The sequence below is a fragment of the Coptis chinensis genome, chromosome 5 (assembly GCF_015680905.1).
Source record: "Coptis chinensis isolate HL-2020 chromosome 5, ASM1568090v1, whole genome shotgun sequence".
NCBI lineage: Eukaryota > Viridiplantae > Streptophyta > Magnoliopsida > Ranunculales > Ranunculaceae > Coptis > Coptis chinensis.
In genome coordinates, this window is record NC_141460.1 from 64,672,464 (window position 1) to 64,678,344 (window position 5,881).

The following is a 5,881-nucleotide window of genomic DNA, read 5'->3' on the forward strand; positions in this document are numbered from 1 at the left end:
AACTATTCTTGTCAAAAGAGAGATGAGAGTAGGATCCAACTGGTATTATTGGAAGTTCCGGATGGAAGCTCGTGGGTTAGCATGTCGACCTCCCCTCCCCCTTCCAGGATGTTGCGCAGTAGTATTGCGGGTGGTTTCAACAGGACCATCCCTGATGTGTATTCTGGCAACTCTTGTGCTCCACATAGCATTGTGGTGAGGGACATGGGGATTAGGTCCCAGAGTCCCTAACGGCTCCAGAGTAAGTGGAACTATTTCAGATGGACCATTTCCTCCATTCTGCGAAAAAGATCTACGACAGCTCGACTACCACACCTTTGTAGTGGTGCCTGGAACAGTCACCATGTTTTATCGAGTCACTACCATACATGCTAATTGGCAGTGTCTGCATTATTCATTGCAGTTTGTTCAACCATGGTAACAAGGACATACAAAAAATAAGGTCGAGGATATCAAGCTTTGACGGAAGACCACGTGGTCATGGGTTTGTTCCCCATAGACGGCGCCAAAGAATGTCGGGGCAAAAACTTAGCCCGGCACTCCCGAAGTGGTGGCGCTTCCGAAAGCTCGAAGGAGATGGGGATTAAGTGTTTCTTTTGAGGAAGAGAGACTACACCAACGTTTTGGTTGCCTACGTACCCAGTGAGGAATCTGGGATCAAGTCTCTCAAAACGTAGTTCTGGAAGCTATAGAAGCCTCCGTATATATAGCAATCTCCTGCCTTGGCGGCCAAGAAAGTGATTCTCGGAGATTGCCTTCCTTGATGAATCCTAGCTTGATTCTCTTCTAAAATAGGATTATTCCCTAAGATTTCATTCTATCCTTGTGCAAGATCTTATCGGGTTGCACTAGGGTTTCTCGCTTCCGCGGATTGAGTTACCAGATCAGAGTGATCCGGACGGATTGGGCCCATGAACTTGGGCAACCCGGATGGGCCCTGGACCTGTTGTGAGCTTCGACAGATTAGAGAACCGGATGATCAAAAGCGTTTTTGACAGCTATCAGACTGGTCCGCCGTTGGTCCCACACCTGGTCCATGGTCCGAGTACATTTTGGACCAGAAATATGATGTAGGGTACACACAATGTTCATTGGTGACATTTCATTATGGAGTGTACGTGATCAGTTAGTTCGTGTTCATTATTGTCAAACTAATCAACAACATGAGGAACAACAACTTTCTTAGAAGTGAAAGGTACAGGGACAAGCACCAAAACTTTTATATTTACCACATTTCTTAATTGTATCACAATATCTTTCATAGACACATTTTGTGGTATGTCACTCCCACTGATTTTACCAATCTTAGAGAATCTAACATTATTGGTTTCAATTATTCTTGTAACATAGTTAGATAGGTAAATACCCTTCGGATTTTCTAAGGTAATTTATTAATAAGCAACCAATAACTTGATTGAAAATCCAATTTTCTTTCATAGTGAATATAAAACTTTAACTTTGCTAAGCATCCTTAACTTGTAGGTGCCTTAATATGTTTCCTTAAAAAAAAGTTCTTTGGAACTATTTTTATAGAAACTTTATACATACATAGCGGCTTTTAGAGTTTCAATCCACAACAATATGGGTATAAATGATTTACTTAACATTCTCCTAACTATGTCTATAAAGTACAGTCACACCTTCCTAGAAACTTTACAAATACGTCAGGACATGGAGTTTAGCTTTAGTAATATTCACCACTTCAATTAGCCATGACATCTTCACTTTATGTCTAGTTGCTTCTCAAACTTAAGAATGTACATTAAAGAGATTCATTATGCAATAAATCGACACAATCATGATGTGAATTGTCATCTGTAAGTGTGTTGAGATGTATCTCATCACTAAATATGAAGTGGTAGAATAATAGATGATACAAATGTTGAAACTTATTGTCGCTCCATAGGGATGCATTTGAATTATTTCACTAATATAATTCACGCACATTTACCTAAAAGATCAGTAAACTTAGATCCAAAAGAATCATATACTCTACTAATCTATCAATAATTATCTTGGAGATGATTCCAAAGCTTTTATGCCAAAATAAAGAAGACATGCCACTAATTTGGCTAAATGTAGTTCCAACTTTAAGATGCATGATCATTGAGGTTCCATTCAAATGGTTATGAAATTCTTGTTAGTGTAAGTCATCACATAAGATTCAATAATGAATAATTGTGAATAGCCTCATGTATTCCATGACCATATCAAAATGATCATCTATTAGCATCTTAACAAGATTGAACATGTATACTTACACTTAAGTAGATACCTCAAGTATTAGAAGAATATGGTTTGATTTGAAAATATAAAAGCAAAATGTAGACTTTTTATTTCAAATAATATCATCCCGTTATGACAGTCCTCGCCTTTTGAAGACCCTTCAATTTCTTAATGAAGTAGAAGCACTTCATGTCTTATTCTTCTTAAAAACCAAAATAACGTGAGTATGTCATTTTAGCTTGGACAATCTCTTCTCCTTATGTCCTAGTCCTTAAAGCATAAGATGAATTATCATTACAGTTTAAGCCTTGCATCTTCATAAATAACCAATTTTGTCATTCCATTACCATTCATCGTACTAAAATGACTTTTGGAGCAGTCAAAATAAGAAGACAAGAAATTCAAAATATGTAAAGACTCTTCACATTCACAATTAAAATTTTGCTTTAACCCATTATACACATTGTCACCTAAGCTCTAAAAGTTTCATAGATATTTCATATCAAAAACTCTTAAACATTTTAGATTTTTACAAATTTTATGCAATATGAATAGGGACTTAGAAAAATAATGCTCACTATATAAACGCTTTGATATACAACACATAAATCTTAAAATGCAGTGATGAACAAAGTAGTATCATTACAACATTGCCTTTAGGCTAATAATGCAACACACAAAGAGGTCACTCACATATTAATATTATTATAATAGGGCTAAATAATATTGTATATCAAAATTGGATAAGTCTGTTACCTTTGGGTATCTAGTTTAGTTCCAATTAAGAATACAAACGAATTACCCTATCTTAATTTCCTAACCAATGAAATGATTATCAACCTTTGGGCCAATAAAACATTCCTCATGATTAGAAAATTGCAATATAATGTCATTAACGATAATATGAATGATACTTACAACTTCTTGATGTTAGGGTCACTTTGGTGACTACCAAACGATAATATTCGCAAATATCAACTCATAAAATGACAACAATCACCATGATGATCCTAATGGATCGCCATTTGTTACCATAAATAGTAGCAATTTAATGTCAATAACAATAATACAATAAGGTATTTACAATATCATAATATTGGGCAACTTTGGCAGCTCCAAAGTTAATTTGTTAGTACCAAATCATGGAATGACATTTATAAAAAATTCATAATCATAGTGAAATATAAATATGCAGCGGAATAATAAACAAACGTACTATCACAATGTACGAATTAATAACGGGTTCAAATTATTTTCACTATGCAACCATCATTGTAGTAGGAATTAATAGACAACGTTATTGGTAACATAATAGAAATAATCATCCTATCGTATGTATGCTATTGAACACAAAGAACAAGTAATGCATGCAAGCTTAGCTCATTAAGTCAATAAACCCAACTTGACAAACCTTAAAAAAAAAAAAAAAAAAAAAAAAAAAAAAATCATATAGATATATCCGACAACTTTATAAAAAAAAAAAATATGACTTCAAATATCGAAAATGAATTTAAGTTTGTCATCAACAGTAATATGACATTCATAATTTCTTAAGGTTTTAGGCCACTTTGGTGGCTACTAAAACGGTAAATTGGGTATACAATGTTCTTATTTGACATCAATATTATAATGGGTAACAACAATAACATCATAAATATGCTCATATAATTAAAACGTGATATGCAGCGGAAAGCGATCAAATATCATAATGTATTCGTGAAGTAGAGAATTTATTGATATACCTAAAATTGTTCCCAAACCAATCCAAATCTTGTTTTAGACCTTTCTATAATGTGGGATTCATAAATACCTATGTAACGGTTATTTATGCGTTAAAAAAGGACATAAAACGAATTATATACGTCAAAAACAAGTTATATGGTCTGTAAAACAGGTCCAGTTCCGAGTCTAGTCCAGGTCAGATCCTTACCCAGTTTTGTTAATGGGTGGACAGGTCATTATGTGTTAAACTAGACCAAATCTGAGTCATGGGTAGGTGATATGTTAATAACTAAATAAGTGGGTTTATGAATTGGGCTTGACAAGAAGAAAAAAAATTAACTAAATCCCCCCCCCCCCAATAAATGATGTCAGATGACATCATCATCATCTTCCTCTAATTAAAAGATACAGACAAAACTTTAATGGGTTTGGAAACCCCAAAGTGTCGGGCAACGATGAATTATATTATCATCATGAAAATTAGACAAACCAATTAGTAGTATTATCTACTGATAAGCCAAGAAAATATCAATGTACTGATAATATGAATGAATTCAGTGGCCGAAATAATACCGATTCAAGCACCAATAACCACCAAAACAATAAACCATCGACTTTAACACTTGAACAATGACCCCATACACACCCTTAGCTAGCAATTATACCATCACCAATAGTCACCTAATCGTCGGAATCTCTCCATCCAACAAGGTTTTTTTTTTTTTTTTTTTTTTTTTTTTTTTTTTTTTTTTCTGGCATGACTTCAGCAGAGAGAAACAAATGATATCCTTAAAAAAACAAATGAATTTAATGGAAAATAAATCTGATTCAATCTGTGGCTTCGATACCAAATGTAAGCACAAATTTAATAGTGTTTAAAGGATCATGAATTGTGTATTATTTCACATAATATGAAGAATGTAAATAATGAATCAATAAGATGTTGTACCTTGATCTATATCAAAAAATGATGTGTAGAATCCGAAAATGAATAGCAAAGCACCATTTCTCCTGCAAACCTTTATAAACTTTAATGTGTTGATTATTGTAGTAGATAAATATGGGGTTTCTCCACTCCTATATAAAGGATGGAGAGAGGACAGTGGTTTCAAAGTCCTTTAGTCTTCCACCTTCCCATAATTGGTGGAGTAAGTCATTTAACCTTCTTCTCTTAATTAGCCAATGTAATTAAGGCATGAGTATGTAATAGGATATTTACTTAAGGAGTAACCCACACATCAATTCAGAAACCGACACTCAATAAGGTTTTGACTTGTTGACCACTTTATGGAAGATATGATATAGTAGTCTTTAGACTATTATATCATATCTTACGTGCAAACTATTGATGGAAGACTCAGACTATTTTTTTCTTTCAGTTATCAAGGCAACTATTCCAAAGTTAAACCTAGATTCAACCTTTGAGCAGAAGAGTGATATAGGAAATCTGTCGAACGCGATCTTGAGAAGGAAATGTCTTATTTGTTTCCTTCTTCTTCTGTGCTGATAGAATGTATTTTATTACTGATCAAAAAATAAATTGGCTTTAAATAAAAAAAAAATTAATGAAAAGATAATATAGGATGGAAATATAGAAAGATTTTGTAGTTATCTATGTTTGGGAAAATGATACCAATTGATCCCCACTAAGATAGCTTGCACTTGGACAATCTACTACTGTAACAAAAAATCTAATCTTTCACTACAACTAACAACAACAGCCTAAACTATGGATATAACTATCACAAACAAGCAATAGAAATATTAGAGAAAGTAAAACATACCACAACACAAAGATATAACGTGGTTCGACCAATGATGCCTACTTCACAAGAGCAAATCCTTTTATAAGTATGGGAAGGAAGATTACAATCACTCCTCTCAAGTCTCTCCACCTTACTAGATCTCTCATCTTTCCTTACAAGCTTTTCTC